Source organism: Poecilia reticulata, chromosome 1 (assembly GCF_904066995.2).
Source record: "Poecilia reticulata chromosome 1, P_reticulata-male-v2, whole genome shotgun sequence".
In the NCBI taxonomy this organism is placed as follows: domain Eukaryota; kingdom Metazoa; phylum Chordata; class Actinopteri; order Cyprinodontiformes; family Poeciliidae; genus Poecilia; species Poecilia reticulata.
In genome coordinates, this window is record NC_088830.1 from 19672315 (window position 1) to 19694322 (window position 22008).

The 22008-nt window shown below is 37.3% G+C and overlaps 1 protein-coding gene across 3 annotated transcripts in view; it reads right to left on the reverse strand.

The window, feature by feature from the left end:
• Positions 1 to 22008, reverse strand: part of ctnna2 (catenin (cadherin-associated protein), alpha 2) — a 322747-nt gene that overhangs the window by 218927 nt on the left and 81812 nt on the right. The window lies entirely within an intron of this gene.

The window sequence follows — 22008 nt, forward strand, 5'->3', positions numbered from 1 at the left end:
TGTAAGACTAATGTGACGTCTTAACTATAACTTTAAAGTTTAAGAGCAAATTTGCGATAACACAAAAGGATCCGAACCCCCCAGTTGCATATGCGCATTCACCGAACCCTTCTTATTCCAACCCCCCCCGACACACAAAATACTTTGCGGTATTCTGATTTTGTAATGTAATTATATTAGCTGTGTAACCACCCCCACACCACTAAAGGCAGTACCAACCCCGAAAAGATACGACTAAGGAGCAGATTTAGACTATAGAATTTGGTAAAAACCGTGAGTTTTGCTGAAGTAATAAAAGACAAAAGTTCAAATCCATGCTGAGAGTGGAGCTCCTTCAATCAGGGCTCCTCCGCAGCACTGATTGGCTAAGCAATGTATCGTGATCCTCTGCAGCAAGCGATGGCAAAGCGGGGCGTCATCACGACTTTACACAAGTGTGTCTTTACCTCCGCGGCAGAGGCTCCGCCGAACCCCTGAGACTAACTCATCGAACCCATGGGGTTCGATCGAACCCAGGTTAAGAACCACTGATCTAGATGATTTTGTTTAGAAGCGAACCTTTCCCCCCTCTCTCTTATGTTTTTGACCTGAATGTGGTAGTGATGTTGGAACAAAATGCTCAAACGAACTGTGTGAATGATGTGCAAAGTTGTACCTGTTTTGATGTCAACCTGCAGTCAACTTGGATATAAACTCCAAAAAATTGTTGAGCAAGATATTTATTTGTTTTACAAATATGGATATTTTGACATAGGTTCTTTTCATGACCTCAAGAGGAAATTTGAGTGTGAGGGACTATAAAAATGACTGATAATAGTTTAACCTCTTCACTATCACAATGATATCGATGTTCACACAGATGAGATGAGAGCATTTTAGGAGTGACATTTAAAATAAACACTAGAACTTCTGGATGGTAACTCCCCTTTTGTTGCCTAACAACTTTGACACATCAAGGCCTGGACTAAAACCTCAGGATGTCATTAGCTGTTTTAAGTTGTGTAAGTAGGAGGTGGGTCATCTATGGGTGGCATTTGTTTGATCAGCACATCCGACCGATGATCTATTAGATTGGGATCTGGGATGTATTGAGGCTAAGCTGTGATCACAAGCTTGTTGCTGGGATCCTCAAACCCTTCCTGAACCACTCTTGTTTTGTGACAAAGTGTATTCTCCTACTAAAAAAAAAAGTCCACTGCAATAGAGGATTGAAAGCACAGCATTTAAGACTGGAATATTGCATCAGACCAATGAAAACCCTACCTTACATCAGTAAATAAACCTAAATGTTTTCCAGCAGAACATTTTTCAAAGCATCCCAATGGAGGAATTACATTTCCTTCATTGGTCCTTCATTGGGTAGTAGAAAAGTCCGGGACAGCTTTCTACTGCTAAGTGGTCTAAATCTGATGCCAACATGTCCATAATTGTTGCATTCAGTTGATTGTCATGGGCGTCCTGTGTTGCTCAAACTCTTTTTTTCAGCAAACTGTATCTATTGGACCAGACCACATAGACCAGCCTAAGCTGGTAAATGAGCCTTGACAACTCATGACTCTCACTCAATCGTCTAGCCATCACAATTTAGTCTTTATCAGACTCACTCAAATCCACATTGATTACCCTTTTTTCTTGCTTTTAGTGCATTTTTTGGATGAAAAAATATCTACTTAATGCTTAATACATAGCGAGAACTAGCAGGCACCATAAAGAATTAACTTCACCTGTAAATGGTCAAAATGTTTCACCTAATTGGTGTGGGGATCATTGCAAAAATACAACTGGATAGGAGTGCAGTGCAGTGCCTGCGCAGCCTTAAACCTCTATAAACACCTGAGTTACTGATCACTCATTCTCAGAGCACAGGCTGCTGTGATGAAAAAGCTCGATTCCAAAACTGGAAACCAGGAGGCACTTTCAAATTTGTGCTTCCAAGACCTTACGGTGCAAGCTTCCAGAATATGCACCATCCTGGGTTTAATTCAAAGCACGACGGGTGACACCAGATCACAGCAGAGCTTTATTAGTCTACTGCATCAACCCAGGATGTATTTTAAAAAATGGCATCTTGCAGAAACTCAAATGCCAGAAACATATTAACCTCAGAAACTTTGTCATTATAGTGTTAATATAACTGATTGTCAGGCATCTGTGTGTCTGTGAGTCCTGCTTCATTGAACTAGCTAGGGTGCTCCTGAGCAGGCGATTTCTTTTCCAGGACAATCTTACAAAAGATGATTTAGTTATCTGACAAAACTCAAGAAAGTGTTACACAAGTAAGATATGTAAATGTTAACACTTGCCAAGGCTTTTCAGTCACACCTTGTGAGTGAAGGAGGCTCCTTCTGTTCTAGGGTGACAAGAAGGATTCTAGGTGTTTTACACAGAGATAAAATCAGACAGCTGGGTTGTCATGTTTTTAAGGCTGTAATTATTCCCCCAACTTCTGTCCTGCAAACACCCTTCTGTCTATAGATAATGTAAAGCAGTTTTCAGAAAGGATTAGGTAAAACGTGAGGCTAACAAAGAATATTTGCTGCTAACATGTGAAAATAATTTTTCCCTGTGCTCACACGGTTTAAATTAGCATATTATCGTTTTGGGGCTTCTGATCTGCTTGAATAATCGCTATGACATAATTAATTCTTCAACTTATGCAACATAAAAACCATAATAGACCGTTTTTTTTTTGTTTGTTTGTTTTTTTCCAAAATGAACTCGAGACAATTTTATTGGTTTGTGTCTTTTGTTTAATAGAGCAAACATATATGCGTCTCCTTTTTTCCTGTATTTGCTTGAAGCCTGTGAGAGTATGACAGGAGACATTTTGCGGAAGTGTGAGAACGGTTAGTTCTCTGTGAGAAGGGAATAAATCATGACAGAGCGAAATTGACCATAAACTTGTGTTAAAAAGGATACCCTGAACTATGAGATATCACACCTTCAGCAGCCTGGGGACATGAAAGGCAAGGCTACTTCTCCTTTGGAAGGGCGTGAAGAGCCATGAAAATATAACCTAAGTCATAAGATTTAAGGTACACAGATAGAGTATAACTTCTGATTTGAAATATATAAAGCAAATTTAATCACAATTTTAATTAAAAAAAAAATGAAAAGAAAGGAATAACAATGAGTATATTTTATAATTAAACTTTTCATTCCATATTGACTCAGAAGAAAATTTATTTTGTAAATCTGTAAAAATCAAAGTTTATAAAATAACCTAACAGACTGACAGAAACTATGATGAACCATGAAACTGTAGATGCCGGCAATATTTTTGATAAACTGGTGCAGAAATTGCTGTACTTGCAAAGTAACATTTTCCTGAAGGAATTATTTCAAGTATAGCTTCAGATGAGATTTTTCTTCTTCTGTTTGAGGCCAGGCCAATTGTAATTCTGCAAACTGAGGCAACTGTTGGTTCAACTTACAGTTCCAGTTGGTTAAACTATCTCATGACAAACAACATATTTCCAGCAGCTTATTTCCAGATATTTAGTGGTGTGACTGTTCACTTGCTCCATTTAGGTTCATTGCACATGATTACACTTTGTTATCTGTTGCTCTACAGTGGAGCACAAACGGAGATATGAAAAGACAGTTCGGAAAGGGGAAAGATGGAAAGGGTGAAAGGCAATTTTCTAAATGTAAAATCTTGTATGTTCTCTCTGGTTTGGTTGTGAATGTGCACAGAAAGGTCCAATCAACTCTCATTCAATGCATCTTAATTCAACATACGGTTAAAAACAGATAATTGGATACACTGTGTAAAAAACTTGTAACCTTATTTTGATGACTGACAGAAATAGGACTTAACATTCACTGTTTAACATCAGCAAGGATGTACAAAATAATTTTCATTTGCTAAACAACATTGGTTTCCTTTCAAAAAGTTGCTGAAATGTTTGCCTATTCCTCCTAACAGGGTTTTAAATTAAATAGTAATGTTTTAGCCTACATTTAAAATAATCCACATCATTTGGTAGCAACACCCGTCTGCATCATTGTCAAGTTATTTATGTTGTATTGATTGCAGCGCAAGATGCAGATCTAATCTTGCTTTATGTTAAGTCAACTTCTTAGAGTAGCTAAGCTAAAGTAATGCATACCTGCCTAATAATGCTTCTACAGGTGTAACTGCTGCAGTGGGTTTGAAAAACTATTAATCTCACCTGACGTACCAAACCGGCATTGTGAGGGAGGAAGTTTAACCAGAACTTACTGTACTTATTTGAGCCTCTATGTTTGACCCTCTGAATAATGCAATTCCATGAGACATAAAACCTTTTGCATTCATTTCTCTTTTTCACAAATAATTGCAGTTAGATCAAAAATAACTAAGGTCTGCACACATATCAGTACAAAATGTGTCCAAAGCACTCGACACTGTACGACTCCATAGTGAAAGACAACAAGAACACAAGAATAACAGTCCTGTAATATTATAATATACAAATATACTAAATCAATAATAATAATAATAATAATAATCAAGGCAGAAACTGATAGTTAACTAATGGGTAAATATTCTGCAACATACACAGTCTGGTTTAAACATTTATTTATGACACAGTGGACCATGGCATCCTGATAAACAGGCTCCAACATTTGGTTGGAATGTCGGGTTGCGTTTTGAAATGGTTCACCTCTTACTTGGTTGGTAGAACTTTTAGTGTGTCAGTGGGAAATGTAGTGTCTGATTCTGCAGGGCTTTTGTGGGGTGTGCCGCAGGGATCGGTCTTGGGACCTGTTTTGTTCCTGCTGTACCTACTTCCTTTAAGCAGGGTCATTCAGAAGTTTAGTGAGGTGTCCTATCATCTCTATGCCGATGATCTTCAATTGTACTGCTCTTTCAAGCCTAGTGAGCCGCATAAACTTTGCGCTCTCACTAGTTGCTTGGCCGAAGTGACAAAATGGTTCACTGAAAACAGCCTATTATTGAACTCCAATAAGACTGAGACCTTGATTGTTGCTCCTGACAGTGCTGTGCCTGGAATTAAGCAGCACCTTGGAAACCTGAGCTGCACAGTTAAGAGCAACCTGCGCAACTTGGGTGTCTTCATGGATGGAGCAATGTCGATGGAGCGGCACGTGACTCAACTTGTTAGGAATTGTTTTTTCCAAATTCGGAACATTTCAAAACTTTGTGAAATGGTAACTTATGGTGAGCTTGAGATGATTATTCATGCATTTGTCTCATCTAGACTGGATTATTGTAACAGCCTGTTTACATGTCTTAATAAGAGGGAGTTAATGCGTCTGCAGGTAGTACAAAACTCTGCTGCACGCCTGCTCACCTGCACCCACAGGAGGGAACATATTACTCCCATCCTCAAAAGCTTGCACTGGCTGCCTGTATCTTACAGGATGCACTATAAAATCCTGGTACTGACTTTCAGAGCTCTTCATGGACAGACGCCAGACTACATTAAGAACCTCATACAGCCTTATGTTTCAACTAGGAGCCTCAGGTCGTCGAATTTGAACTTGTTGACGGTTCCTCGGACCTTTTTTAAGACTCGTGGAGACAGATCTTTTAAAGCTGTGGCGCCTCGACTATGGAATGAGCTACCTTGCACCATTCGATCTCTACATTGCATAGACACTTTCAGGAAACAACTTAAGACCCACTTTTTTAATCTTGCTTTTTAGTGTACTACTGTGTTTTATTGTTTGTATGTTGTTTTTAATTTGTTTTATTTTTTATACTTTGTGCAGCACTTTGTGATCCTGGTCTGTGAAAAGTGCTATAGAAATAAAGCTTACTTACTTACTTACTTACTTACATTCAAATCTTTTTTTCCGCTTTCATTTCCAAACAGACTAACAAAAAACCAACCAATCAACTTCAAGGAGCCTTGTCCAATTCCAGAAAAAAAAACACCAAAAAAAAAAAAACTGAAGAACTCATGTCAACGTTTTATTGTATAAATGGGAATCTCTAAGCTCCTCATGCATTATAAAATGGGCAAAGTTTACAAAATAGATGTTGCAACACACTTAGTCTCTCTTCTGTTACCAACAGCAAAAAGAACATAGATGACATAGATCTGAGTTTTAAAGAAACATGAATGTATTGAAGTGTGATATTGACAAATTAAGTAAAAACAAAGTATATCATTGCAACTGACTATACCGCATAGATACAGTTAGACACACGATATGTTGCTTCAGACGTGAGAACATAAAAACATAAAACTACAGAATACATTATAGATAGGAACAAACATAAAGAAACATTAGTAAACTCTCTTACGTAAGCCCAGTATGAAGACTACAATTGGCCCCATTTTACAAATCTTTTCAAATTAGGTCATCACTGTTTCAGTACTCAGTGGAGTTATGAAAGCCATGTGAAACAATGCAAACCGCAATGAAAGTAATTAAAAAACTAATCAGGGGAATTAGTTATTTGAAAGAAAAAAAATAATTCACAAACTTCTAAAACATTTCATCATTAAAAAGTTAACAGCCTTATGTATCCTACAAAGATATAAGACAATGATCTTCTATTTTGTGTTTTGATATTTAATTAATTGCATAAAAAGAAGTTAATCAATAAAACCTCAGTGATTTATTAATTTCCTACAAAGTTTGAGTCTGCTTTCTGACATGCACCTATGCAATAACAAAGATGAGCATAGCAGTGCATGAAAGAAAAACAGATAGGTGGCCTGTTTTTACAAATACAATTATGAAGTGTGGCCTGCTTTTGTATTCAATCTCCCTGAGTCGATACCGTTTAGAAGCAGCTTTTGTACCAATTACAGCAGCAAGTCTTTCACCAGCAAAACACCAGCTTTGCACAAACACATGTTTTCAGCAAAAACAGTTCAAGACCAGTCAGACGGGATTCATTTTCAAATATTGCCACTGATTCTCAGTTGGCTCTTGGTCATGATTTTGACTAGGTCATTTTAAAAACATAAACTCTTTGATCTAAAGTAGGGGTTTTCAAATCCAGGCCTTGAGGGTCGGTGTCCTGCAACTTTTAGACACATCTGTTACAACATACTCAGATTGCACTCATGCATGCTTGATGTACTCATCAGGAGGTAATTCAGTCATTAGATTAAGACACATCTACAAGTCGCAGGACATCGGCCCTCAAAGTTTATATTTGATGACCCCTGATCTGAGCAAGTCCTCAACCTTTATGATTTTAGTTTGCTGGACTAACAGTAGATTAAACCTAGTCAATTTGAAGGGTATTTTTTCTTAATAACTGACTTAATTGGGTTGTCCAAGATCAAAAATTAATGGTAGAATATATGATTTACCAACTTTCATTTGCCATCAAGGTACATTTACCAACAATGCCAATATAAACTGAATCACCAACAGAAAATGGTTTTAATAGCTTGTATCTTCGCCCTAATAATGTTTTTTAATAACATCCCATTAACATATTATATTAAATTGTAGATGATCAGTGGAACCATAGTGGTGAAGTTAAAACTCATTCCCACCAGCAGGAACCCTAAACATCCAGCTGTGAGAAAACGAATACACCACTGTGAACAAACAGCAGTGGTCTGTAGTCATTTATGTCTTTTTTTCAAATATTTCATTCAGTTGGAAATACTAGCAAACAAGGTGGAGTAACCAAGGAACCATCAGCATGTGGCGGGACCAGAGATCAAACTGCTAGCAATGCAACCGGTAAATAAGTTTATTCGTCCATTAGCAATACATTCATTAATCTTAGAAATCCAATAACACAAAAACGTGATATTTTTCATTGCTTCTCTTTTTCTTAAATAGAAATGTGGCTTTAGCATTCAAATGGAGTAATGAAACTATCAAAAATCAATAATGCTTTAGAAAAGAACTGAGAGGAATGGAGTCTATATAAAGTACACGATATAAGAAAAAAACAATCCATTTCTCTAAAAGGTCAGCGAGCTACAGAACTGCTCAAAAAACACAATCACCCTTCTCGTTCTTCTCTGACACCGCAGTCACTCATATTTTCCCAATAATTCAGGGAATTACAAGCCAGAAGCCATGAAAGAAGCATTTCAGACCTTTTCTCACTCTAAGTAATCACTTTATTAGTGACACAAAGATGAGTTTGTGCTATTACATGGATCCAGAGGGTGTAATGAAATTTGACTCTACAGCAAAGTAGCAATAAAATAAAAAGGAGAAGTTGACTAAGAATCAATATGATATATACTTCATCTGTTTTGTCTGTTTCTCAATGAATGTACAAAGGTTACACGAAAGCTTCAGATCGATGAGTAAAAAGGAATTTAATCAATTATTTTCCGTGTCTTTTAAGTTATTTGGAACATGAAAAATCTTTAGGAAGTTCTGTGTGCCAAATGTTATTTTTATGAGACTAACATTTTCTTTTTTTTTCTTTTTTTTTTTAAGTGCAACTCATGTGTGAACCCATACAGTGAAGCACAACCTATCCAATCCATTTTACTCATCAAGTGCTTTACAGTGCTTTAGAACTTCAATGTATTTTATTGGGATTTTATGTTGTAGACCAACATTAAGTAGTGCATTATTGCAAAGTGAAAGAAACATAATACAAGGTTTTCAACTTTTCTTTGTTCAAAGGCACTGTAGAATCCCCCATAGTCCTACCAGTTTAAAAGGGCTCGTGTGGCAGCCTTTTGAGAACTCGGTAGGGAAAATAAATGGTAATGGAGTGACAGAGAAGTTACAAAGTAGGGTTAGAATATGGCAAATACTTAATCATTAGTTAATAATGATGCTTAAGTTGGTGTCTTCTGCTTAGCATGTGTGCCAACTCTTCTGAGTTAGCACCAATTCCCAGTTTTTATTGAAATATGAACTTGCACTTATGTATTTCAAAATGTAAAATGCTTGGCGTGATCCCACCTAAACGGGATGATTCCAAACTGAACTGGCATTCCTCCAGACATAATTTGATATAAATAAATCATTTTTTGTATATATGAAAGCAGAAAGGGGAGCATTTTCAGTACTTTTCTGGTCTTAGGAATAACAAAAAATTAGAATGTCAGCATATGGATTAGTAAAAACTTGCCTGAGTCATTGTACAAAAGTTACATATTCCTTAAAACAGAGTTTGTGATTTGTAAAATCCTTTACTCTTTCTATAGGCATACATGTATATGGACAAAAAATACCCTAGGATTCTTAGATTGCTATCCCATATTGCTGAAATCTCGTTTCATTGTAATAAACCCAATATTGTGTATCGTCTCGTCTTGTGAGCTAGGTGTACTATTATCTTCCCAGTCTACAGCTAATGGCAGTATCACCAGAAAAAAGTTCTAAATAGGTAAAAAAAAAAAAAAAAAAAGGTCTTATCTGTATGTATTTACTATCTGGGTATTTTTCATTGGTTGAAATATGGATTACCTAAAAACAGCATGAATAAAGATTATAGTACACTATGTTCGGTATGAGTTTACATGGCGTAACTTGCTTGCTTGATTTCCCAGAACACTTAGTTCTATGCATGCCTAACGCCAGCATATGTAAGGGCTAATGCAGTTAGAGCCCAGGTCTTTGCTTCTATGTCTGCTCACATAATGATATTAGGGCTGATTCTACAGTTTGATCCAGCTATCAATGTCAATCATGTTAGCACTACTCAAAGCGGCAAGCCCTTAAGGGGTATTGGCACAAGGGGAAGGGAGGGGAGAAAATAAAGGCTGACAGCTTTCTAATGCAATATAACTGGCAGATCTGAGAGCTTTTTATTATATTAATATATTCCTGGATAATTCTATCTCATCTCCTAACATGACTTAGCCTAAAACCCCAATCAAAGTCTCATTCATTCCATCACCTCAATCGAGAATGCTGACCTGAAGTTGCTCAGACTGCTACAGGTGGCAAAAAACTATAGCAGCCTGAAAAGGATTTCCATGTTTGTTTTTCTCCATTCTAAGTTCAAACCATAATTACCAAGGAAAGAGCATTCTGCAAGAGTTACACATGGCCATAGCAAGTGTTGCACCTTGAGACTTGGTTTGTTATTGAATGGATCAGATAGTATTGTGAAGATCATTCCATTGTCTTCCTACTATAGACTTAATGCAGTGTAACCAAATGCCAGAATTAAAACAAGAAAGGATTTTAAGTATTCATAACAGTGGGTTTATTTTCACTTGCCAAAAATTTCCTAAATCTTACAAGAACATGAAACATGGAATTGCAGCAATATGCTTTGCAAAGTAACTTTGACTTTGAAGGACAAATTGACCTCTGTCTCTTTAAGAAGCACCTGTTCTGACACTTTACCTTCAGCATGTCATCACAATGCTTTTGCACTATTCCATTTACAATTGTTTTTAAGAGCTTTGGACTGAGCAGTAGGTTTTATGATAAGCTCAGCAGACTTGCAGTTCCACCTGGTGTTTGCTAATTGCTGCTGCTAGTCTGGTGGAGCTGAGTGGGGAAGGTGCAGGTGAGGGGTGCTCAGTGAGGCAGAAGCTCAGTTTGGTTGACTGCAACTCCATGGAGGAGCTTTGTGGAAACGGGCCATTTTCTATATGGGTGTTTAGGCAGACTCAATTTGATGCCAAGGAATTCTGAAACATGCCTGAAAGTCAAATCAACACTCCAGGTAAGATTGTGACGAGGGAATAACATTATAACCTGATATAAAGCTCAAAAGAGGTGATTTTGCATAATGCTCCTTTCTTTCTGTTGTCATTGTTGGTACTCAGCATTTCCAAACCTTGCTGATTTGTGAGAGTAAGTACTAAGTAATGCCAATCAACACATTCTGCAGATGCTTGACATTAAAAGCTTTTTACTGTCTAATTACTAAAAGGCCTTAATTAGGGAACTGTAGTAGAAGTCCAACCTGGATTTGCCATGGTGCTGACAGTTCTACCCCTCAGCATAAGAAAATGGTAGACTCTATAAATGTAAAAGAAAATGTCAGTTATGCAACAGAAAATGTTTTTTCCCCAACAAGAAGTCAAATGGGTGACTTTATTATGATCACAGTATAAGGGAAGGAATAGGTTCTTTTAATTATAAATGCCACTTCATAACATGGAAAAGTCAGAAAAAAATGCACTCTGTGAACTGCTGTGGTGAAGATGGTCTACGGCAGAAAATATCCACCTAACAGCAAAAAGTAATTCAATATTTTCTATAGTTTTTATCAGCTTTAAAGTCCTTTCCAAGGTTTTCCATATCACTCTGTAATGTTATTGTTATCATGTCTCATTTTGTAGCACAATCAAATAATTGTTACCTTCAGTTCTTATAAAAATGCTACATTTAGATATAGAAGAATCAAGGAGTTTTCAATCATGCATTAAAGGAAAAAAGCAACTCTCCAGGTACGTTTTTAAAGAGGGAATGACATTCTAATATGAAGTAAAGCTCAAAAACGTTGATTTTACACAGTACTGCCCCTGTAGACTGATATTATTTAATCTTACAAATGCAATATATTTTTTCCAAGGGAACCTATCAGACTTACCCCAGGTAGAAATGTTCTTTGGCCTGGGGCAGAGACTGCAAATTCTGTTTGGCATTCTTGTGTGCCTTTTGGAGCCTTGCCTATTTTCAGGGCTGACCGTCTCTCTCAGAGATCCCCCTGCTGTGCTCCGCCTTATTCAGTCAGACTGCAGTTACTCCACTGCCATTTTGTTTACAATGAATTGATTACACCTGGGTGCTGCTTTTGATTTTGATGTTCAAAACCCTGGAGCCGTGTGCTCAGTAAGTGAAAGTTAGTAACCCTGATCATTATTTTATTGGTGTTTTGGTCTATACAATATGAGCGTAGCAGGCAGTTTTGGCAGACGGCTCTCTTGTGGGTCAGCACAACACAGCCACAGAATGGCCAATATATCAACAGAGTCAAAGCCTGAATTGCAAACAGAAAAGAAACAGAGGGGCAGAGTGCAGCACCAAAGTTTGTGATGGGTTTTTATGATAATTCAGCTTTTCATTACTTGACCAGAGAGGAGTCCCAAATGAGTAGTTGATCAGAATGTGTGCTCCTAGGAGGAGACAGCCAATCCATCATTCACGTCTTTTTCTGTCTTTCAGATTTGGCTTTCACATTTGATGCCTTAATGTCACCTTTTCAGGTAAACAGTTTGATTCTTTAAAGACAAACTGACCCAATCAACACTTCCAGTCTGGAAAGCAGAAAGGTCTCAGTTTGTCAATATCACTCTTCTCTCAATATTGGTTGCAATCTAAGCCAATAAGTACCTCCGACTACTGCTGGGATATTTGACTTGGAACCGACTGCTGATTACTCATTTACCAACTCCATTCAAAACCAGATTTTAATAAGTATTGGATTTGTCTGATACTGTTAAAATGATTAAAACACTAGTACAGATCCCAAAGTCAATAGTTTCCTATCAATATGTTGCATGCATTTATTTTCTGCCGTACTGGTAACTTTACTGGTTTCACTACAACATTAATCAGGCAGTGCTGCTCATGCAAACAGCTGCCTCCAGACAGCTGGCCAACACAGCAAAAATGAATCATATTACGTGTTCTTAAATCACTGCACTGTCCTACTGTTTTAACAGCACTATACAGTCTTTTGTCGAAATACATTGATTACATTTTCTCACATTTGTTAGAAGCATGTCAAGTATGATCCATGTATCTAACGACCTGAGGAGTTCCTCAGGTCGTTAGATACCTGAGGAACTCCTCAGGTATCTAACGACCTGAGGTTAGAAACCTGGATGTATCTGATGCAAGCAGATACATCCAGGAATAAACTCTTGTTTTACAGATGTACATAAACTGGCTCCTTCATTTGAAAGACTACTCCAACTTTTGACTGTTTTTCATCTAAAGAACACTGGATTGCCTTTTGTACAAATGATGCTATTTGAAAAGAATGTCCTTACCTTACCTATAGTACATTAACACGACGTAGTCTTAAGACAATGCAATCACTAAGCACTTTAAATTGCTTCAATTTACATACAGAGTATAGACAGCCACTTTCGGCGCACCTGTTGCTGGATGTTTGTCACACTACATGGAGCCACTGAGTTGAACCACATTTACAGACAAGGTCTAGATGACATTTGTGGGTTGATCATTTTTAGCTGTCTCCCACTTACACTAAGACCGAAGTAATGGACATAAATAGTCCAAAGCCTACGCCACAGGCCCTAACTAGATTGAAAGTTTTTACCTGCAAAATGCCTCAGAGGGATGCGTCTGTGAGCCAGCCTTCAATAGCTGATAAAACTAAGTTGTTTAAAGTAAGTGGTGTGCTGGTGCACAGTGGACTGCAGCTTGTCGTGCGGTACATTAGGAGTTGACAGATGGGAGTGAGAGTATGGGGAACCAATGATTTATTGCTGTGTGTACGACATTTAAAGTGGTGGGAGTGCTAAATCTGGAGGGGCAATGATGTAAGAGGAAATTAGTGAAAGAATGAACAAACAGCAGGAATAACACATGATGAAACCAAACATGTATTCTTGATATTCATTTTGCTCAGTTCATTTGCATTAAAATATAATTCATTATTGAACTAAAAAGAAGGAGTTTGAGATATTGCACGCAACAAGTGAAAGAGTGAAAGAGAGATGAAGAAAAAAAAAAGCAACAGCTCTTAATAGTTGACACTCAGTATAAATGATAAAGGAAACAGCTGTGAGTGTCTGATAGATGTCCTATTTCAATAAGCAAGTGGATTCAACAGGGAGACTCATCTACATGTTATACAGGGTATTTCCTCCAGTTGATCTTTTGTAACATTTTGTCATATTACGACAAACCTTCCACCACCTCCACTTCCGGCGCCACAAGAGCAGGCAGCCTGTTCCAGCAGCTCCTACTCAATCTTGAGTTTTCTCTTTTATTTCTTTTTCTTCAGATATGTTGTGTGCCACCTTGCTTTTTCACACAATTCAGCTGACCATTATATGGACAACTTTTTTTTTAACAGTATTTGTGCTCTGAGAGCAGCAATGGCCCTATCTGTTGTTTACACCAAAGATCAGCTGTTAGCTCTCCATAGTCATAGCCCATTAAGTGACACAGTATTTCCTGCAAGGTGAGGAGGAAGAGACTCGGGACCTGTACTGTCATCAAAATGTGGTGACTGGATGAGAAGGTATAGATACACCATCACCTCCATCACAATGGGAGGAGGACTGACAGCACCCAAGAGGTATACAGTTCATCACAAAAAACAAAGGGGGCTTAGATCACAACTTGGTTCATCTAAAACCTGCATATAAGTTTAACCTGTGTGTAGGCTCCTTCTGCACAGAGAACCAGATGTGACACACAGAGTGAGGATACAGTCTGAGGAGACTGAAGAAAATCTGAGGGACTGTTTTAGCTCTGCTAAGTGGGAAGAGCTCTATATACCTCATGGGGAGGACATTAACAAGATCCTAGACTGCACCATGGACTGCATTAACTTCTGTGTGGAAAACACTGCGCCCTTCATTAGGGTAGAGTGTTTCTCCAATAACTAACTCGAGACCAACCCTGGAATAAAGGCTTTCCTCAAGGAGAGGAAGAGATCCTTTAGATCAGTAAACACGGAAGAGTAGCTGCAGGAGAACAAAATCTGTGGGGTTTGGAAGAGCCTAAGGAGTCAGGTTTGATCAGACACTCACTGCTCCCCCAAGCCCAGTCCCCCCTGCCTAATCCCCCTCATTTGTGACAACGGCCTGCTTTTCTTTTCTGAATTTCACACCTGTCAGTTCTCAGCCATCACACATCCTTCAGCTTAGGGAGAGGGTGATGTACCACGACTTTGACTTTCAGTGGACTCTGGTACGTACCTGGGTGTTCCCCTGAACAATAACCTGGGCTGGAGTCATAACCCTGATGCTCTTTACATGAAGGGCCAAAGCAGACAATACTTACAAAGAAAACTGAAGCCTTTTGGAGTGAAGTGGATGGTCCTTTTTGACACTGTAGTAGCATCAGGCATCAGGCATCAGTGTAGCTGGTTAACAACTCTGGCCTCCCTTCCCCATCCTTCCTCTGAAAAAGTGCAGGTGATGGGAGACCAAAGAAATCTGGCTAAAATGAAATTATTGTCGGACACATGCATGGACTGGAGAGCTCCTTTCTCCCAGCAGCTGTTAGACATAACCACCACTACTTACGTTACTGCTGTTACTTGCACAGCTTTCTTCTTGCAAATAGTATATTGCTGTATTCTAATACTGTATACATTTTGTATACATCTAATACTGTATATACAAATACTGTATACATTTGTATCTTGTACATTTTAAGATGTACAAGATATGAATGTTGCACATTTCTTTTGATCTGAGTATGCCATTTTTAATTACTGCGTAGTATTAATTTTATATTGTATATTTATCCTTAGTGTACAGTCGCTAATGTTTCCGTTTTTAATCATTTTAACTTTTTGTGAAAAGACAAGTTTTGCAAATAAAACTGTCAACAACTTTAGTAGATGTCCAAGTTGGTAACAACATACTAGACTTCTGGCTGTAATTGCAGTGAAAGATGGTTGTAGAACACAGTTAGTCTTTAACCAAAAGAAAGTTTGTGGCTGTAAAAAAAAGTCTCAAAGTTGTAGAGGTTGGTGTGTTGATTATTGAACAAAGATATTATGTGTTTTACATTTCCAATTAAGGGCATTTTATGGCTTTAGTTTTCAAAGTTTATTTTGTTACTTAGAAACAATTTGTGCTATGTAAAACATGTTTCCAAATTAAGAATGACATGAAATTGTTTTGGGTTTTTTTGTATTTGCATATTTGTTAGAGTTTTAGAATATCACTTTAAAGTAAACTGTAATCCTTTTAGACAGAACTTGTTCTTCACTCCAGATAACACCCTCCAGCAGATGTACACACTCACACACACATTTATCTTTAGAAAATCCTACAGGGCTTCACTGCCTTTCTTTGCATATCTTACAACTGTTCCCTACTGTGATCTTAAGGTCAGTATGTTGCAGAGCATGATCAAAACATGTTTTTTCTGTACTATAGTGTTTTCATTAATTTGAGTTGTTTTTTTTGTTCTTGCTTTTGTTTTGTAGACAAGTAGTGGCAGAGAAGCAGACAAATGTTTCTCAAGAATCTAAAGTTATCTAACACTATATCCTAATATGTCTCCAGCCATTTTAGAAAATATTTGACAATTTTTTTTTTTTTACTTTTTTACTTACTCAAAGGTCTGCAATAAAATAGCATGTAGGAAAAAAAACAAACATAATTTTAAAAAAAGCACAACATTGTTTTGTAAAGTTATCTAGTTGGGGACACCCACATGAGCTCAGCTTTAAGAAAAAATGCTGTGAATATCAGACCTGGGGGCTTTCTAACAATCAGTACCATGGTTAGGATTTTAGAGAATATTTTTTTCCTTTCTTAATTTTAAATTCAAGTAGTCACCTCTTTATTGTTTTTTACTGAAATGAGCAGGAGAGAGAATGAGATAATATAGTTAAAGCAGATACAACTGAATCAGATATCTATGTATATGTATGGTATAAAAAAACATTACTTTGTTCATTTGCATTAAATCAGACTAAATTTACTGTCTGAAATTTTTTGTCTTAGGTCATTTTTGGATGACCAATATTATTTCATTAACCCATGTGCATGCGAGGACTGAGGCAAACGTAGAGGACTATGGCAAATGAGACAAGTTTTACGTGTGTGACACAAGGGTTAAGTCAAAAATTCAAAATTCTTGAATTATTGAGTTGTCTTTAAAACATCTGAGGAGGTGTTGCAGGCAGGTCGCAAACATGACCTCAAACTGGCCCGTTTCTTGACTGCACTCATCAATGGATTTGTAGTTTACCCACCACATCCCAACACAGGTTGATGAAGAGCCAATCAGGTAGAGAGCACCAATTTCTGATAATGCCGTTTTACTCTGCATCATATTCTGTCATTCAAAATAGAAAATATTTTTGGTAAATTTGACTGACCGCAAATAGGAAAAGTTTTTCTGGATTTAGTTAATGTCAATGACAAAAAAAAAAAAAGTTCTACCTTTTTATACAGTGTAGGAAAATATTAGATTTTAACTCGGTAAAAAGCCATACTTTAACACATATTGCCAGTCAATGTGTTATTAGACAACCCAACTGTTGCTAGAGCATTCTACATGGCAACTCTCAGAGGAGCTATGTGAGCAAGAAGGCCATCAGTTTCCCCCTAATGATCCTCCTACCTCACGAGTCCTGTTTAGTTTTATGTCCCACATCCAACTTGCTGTGACATTCGTGTGCTGGCCATCACACTCCCTAAATCCTTCTCTCAGCTGTACACAGTTTTGCAGAGTTGCCCTCTTTCAGCTGCCATGGCTCTTGGCTATAGCTATATTCTGCCCCGGCTCCCTTGACCCAAGCTAGTAATGCATTACACCCCAGATCAATTGATAGATTGGCCCTGTCTGAGCTGCCGTAACTAAATCAGCTGCTCCTGATGATTCAGCACCGGCCAGGGAGCCGGGCCTGCTGTCACCAATCACAGATCACCAGCAGCCGAGACAGGTATGGACATTCTCCTGTCACTTGAACCTAATTTATTGCCCGCTACCACATTGATTAACCTTGTGCTGTGGTTCAAGCTTCCTATAAAAATTTGTGTTGGTAGGGTGGGGGCACTTATGAAGACGGAAGAGGAAACATAAAGGCAACAGGATGCTTACATTACTTTTGTAAACTTAAAAAAAGAAAAAAATTATAAACAACATAATATATGCAGTCACGCTTTCAGATTGCTGGTGGTCAATCATTGCTTTGACAAACGTGTAAGCTATCATTACGTACTGAAAAGGAAATGTTCTATTCAGCTGCCTCTTTTACAGACCAAGAAACTTTCTCACCGCATGTTATGATTCATTCGTTCAATCATTCCTTTTCTATAGCCACTTCATCCTGCTCCTGGTTAGAGAGGGATGGAGCTGTCATCAGGTAAAAGAGAGGGTACACCCATCACATACAACACACATCACTCCATTGATGAAATAAAAAGAATCTCAAACATGGACACTTTTGGTGTGGTGGAGGAAATCAGAGAACCAAAAGAAAACCCTGGGCATGCCGTGGGTATAACACCACAAGATAAGATGTGAGACGGTTTGCTGTGTTTGACTAGACATAATGCAAAACTTAAGCAAACTCTTGTAAGTGCCGTTGTAAGTGGACTCTGGACTTTTTTGAGAGATGGGACTGGATCAAGTCGACTGAGCTTCCCAATATGATCATTTGTCAAGCAATCCACACTATGTCAGTATTAACATCGAAATTGGTCAACATTAATGTGGGGGTCGGTCGTGTGGTATTTGTATGGGCAGTGCCGGTTTCTAATATGGGCAGCATGGATGTATTTTTCATGCTAATGTAATATTCAGCCAGTTGAACAGAGTCTTACAGCAGCAGATGTTCATGTCAGACATTGAGGACATTGCCCAAAATGCTAATAGTCACAGAGTGATAGAATATGAGAAACAGAGGACAAACAAAAATAGGCATACTGCACCTGCTATCATCATTCAACTCTAACAATAAGAACAACTCTCAAATACAAACAAAAATCATACTTGTAACATTCACTAAAAGAGATAAGATCAGCCCAGGTTAATTATTTACAAGATGGCAGAGGTACAGCATAACTCAATGCGCTATTCCGAGCACATTGAAAATTCTTGTGTTGGCTTAAATTGCAATACATATTGCAGGTTTAGGGGAAAAAATGCAATGTCAATTTTATTTTTTATTTTTAAATATATATTGTGCAACTTGAATCCCCATCAAGACGAAGGAGTTGACTCGTCATATACTTGCTCTGGAGAAGTACTTGATGAATTAGCCTTGGTGCAATTAGTTGGACTTAATTTAACATAAAACTTTTTAGAAATAAGTATAACAAATTGACTATGTGAATTTGAATCTATGGGATTGGATTGGGTTGAATTGATTACATATATACTTCTGGATATCAAATGGAACTGGTTATCTTTTAAGCCATATTTTTATCAATAGAACAAATAAGCAATTCGTTCAATTTGTTCTATCAATCTTTCTTAGATGGACCTTTCTTAATTGGAAAAACAGAATACCTTTCAAATCTGTTTTTTCCGATACTTTCCAGAGAACGAACATAACACTATACACTGAAATGGAAATTGTATTGGATTAAGATGTGCTTTAGCAAAGTAATTTGGAGTATGAAATAATGTTCTTTTCTGTTTCCATAAATTAAAACTGATTAAAAATAAACATTTTTAAGTTTCATATTTCAATTTAATTAACAGTGCTCTTTATGAGCAGGTTCATAGCAATATTCTGTTCTGAAATCACTCCAGGTTGCTGATTTAAACCTTATTGGGGTAGTTGAGCTAAAAAGGGAAGCATTTTGTTCGTAATGCTTCCATGATTTACTCTCAGTTCTTAGCCTGGACAGCCAGCGGCTGTCAACAATCTCCCAGCTGTAGCCTCTGAAACACAACTCATGGGCCTAATGAACCAATGCACAATTACTTCAGGAAAAAGCTGGCTTGACTTAGGAGTAGAAAAAGTATGTGGGTGTTCAGAAACACTATCTTGTTTGTATTTTTTTTAAGGGTGACAGGAAAGAAACATCTATAAAACATTCAAAATAACAATCAAATATCTTCTGTGTTTTCATTCCCTGAAACAAGCTGCATCTGTACTATTCTACTGCATGTTTTTATGTATAAAAACATCAACAGTTGGAATAATTTGACAGTGTTGTGTAAATAGCATGTCTGTTTCAAGTCAAAGAAGCTCCGGTTATTTTGACATAAAGTGTAGATGCAGACGGGTGCCTGTCCTGTTGTTTCTCAAATCAAACATGTCCGATTTCGCTAACTGATCTGACTAGAGCAGTCCAAACCAATTATAGTAATGGTTTCCTTCTGACAGCAGAATGACAAGAAACTGAAGTCATTGATCCCAAATACAGCAAAAGATGTCCCGTTATTTTTTTATTTTTTCCTGAGCATGTTGTGTTCTATTTTAAGCCTATGCTGTAGATGGCTTATTTCCATTTTAAGATTCTGGAATGATAACTGAATTGCATGAGACTTGCAGGTAAAAAGGACGGTGCTGATCATATCAAAAATAACAATTTAATTAAAAATAAAATACATTTTTCATATGCATTACCACAAACACTAAAACGCCTGTGTTCATTTTATAGCATTCGTCTCTTCACTGGCAATTTAGAGAATTTATAAAAGTTTTATATATTAATAAATATATCTTGAGGATTCATTATCCAAATGAAAAAGACAAAAATCAATTCAAACTATCCTTTGAGTTACAAATTGGTCACAAGGGGACTTATGAGCAGCAGCCTGAAAAACAAATGCAAAAGAAAAAACTGCAAATGTATTTTTATTAAAATTAAATTGATTTCTTTAAGCTGTTTTAAGGCTGACCTACATTTTAAGAACGGTTTATTTAGAACTCAGCTTCTCAGTCTTAACATCTGATTCCTTCTTTCAAACAGCAGCTGATCTAAAAGCCTGCTTAGATATCACAAATGTTCTCAGCTTAGCAATAAGTGACTAACTCTAAAGTACTGACAATAATTAATAATACATAATATTTATAAGCAGAATTACTGCCGTAAGTATTATTACCACCCAAGCAGCTTTGTTCACAGATGGCCATACTTCAGGCTACAACAACCAACGCAGACTCCAAGTACAATCTTAGTAGGACAGATGATGATACCGTTGCTTCTAATGAACCAATAAGTAACCAGCAGCAGGCAAGCGAGGGTTATTTCGTAACTGTGACTGTATCTTATTAGTTTTTGTGCTTCAGCAAAAAAAAAAAAGAAAAACAAAAAGCTGTAACTGTCCAAGTACTGCAAACAAGAAAGCAGAAAAATACAATTCTACAGAGAAAGAAAATATGGTTCAAATGTCTAAGTTAACCAGTGATCACTGTCTTACCACAAATGGTGCCTGTAGATTGCAACCAACAATGACCACTCCAAGCATGAACAATTTATGATGGGCATGTGTTTTGTTTCTTTGTTGTAGATGTCTATCTTGGCAAAGCCTTAGAAACATTGTTTATTCCCCTTTAAATAGAGTCGCATCTGTAAATAAACTATATTTGTTAGTTGAGTTTTGGAAGATGAGTATGTAGGTTGCACCCACAGCCAAGTACCTAACACTCATACTAGCTTGGTCACACACTGCTGTGAGATCTCACCATACGCATCAACCAGCATTCGTAACAAGTCAGCCTGTGTGGCTGTGTTGGTTAGACTGTCGATGACAGCACACCCAAGCTGATCACTCATGTGCTTAATGGGATAGAGGGAAGATCTAAAAGCAGGTTATTCCTTTATCTCCACTTTAAAATTCGTGCTAAGTTGTAAGTAATGTAAGATAAGTAGTATTTCCGAAGAAGAAATCTTGTGTTTTTTGAACAATAACAATATCTGTTCTGTTGCTAAGAGATGAGCACATTTTCTGGTAACCAAGTGCCAAAGTAAACACACAAACAAACACACAAAGTAAATACACAGACTTTTCCATTGTAACATTTTCTTGCCAAAAGTTGAAAGAATAAAGAACAATATTGATTGCCCTAAGTACAATTTTCCTAATTTGTTGTACCAAGTTTGGAAAACTTACAAAAGACAATATCTGGTTGGTTTCGGTTGAGATTCTAGTTTTAATCTGCAACATGGCATAATTATAAAGGAAGATTTATAGAAAGACTTGCGACAATTGTTGATGTGAAGGTGAGTTTTAAACCTATAAACAGACTTTGGGCCATTTGCAGTCATTAGCAGGTCAGAAAGGCAACAATGTTCTTTGTGTGTGGATGTTGTTACTAATAAGCAATAATCAAAGGTTATTTTCAGAATCTGTGAAGTGCTTCAAATGACTTTAGAGGAACCATAAAAGCTCTAAGAAGCTATTTGGAAGAAAACAATTTTCAACATGTCGACATATCAGGCTTATAGAGGTGGTGAGAGAAAGTAAGACTTCGTTAGATACTGGGAAGATGGAACAAAGTCTTCCTCCAAATATTTC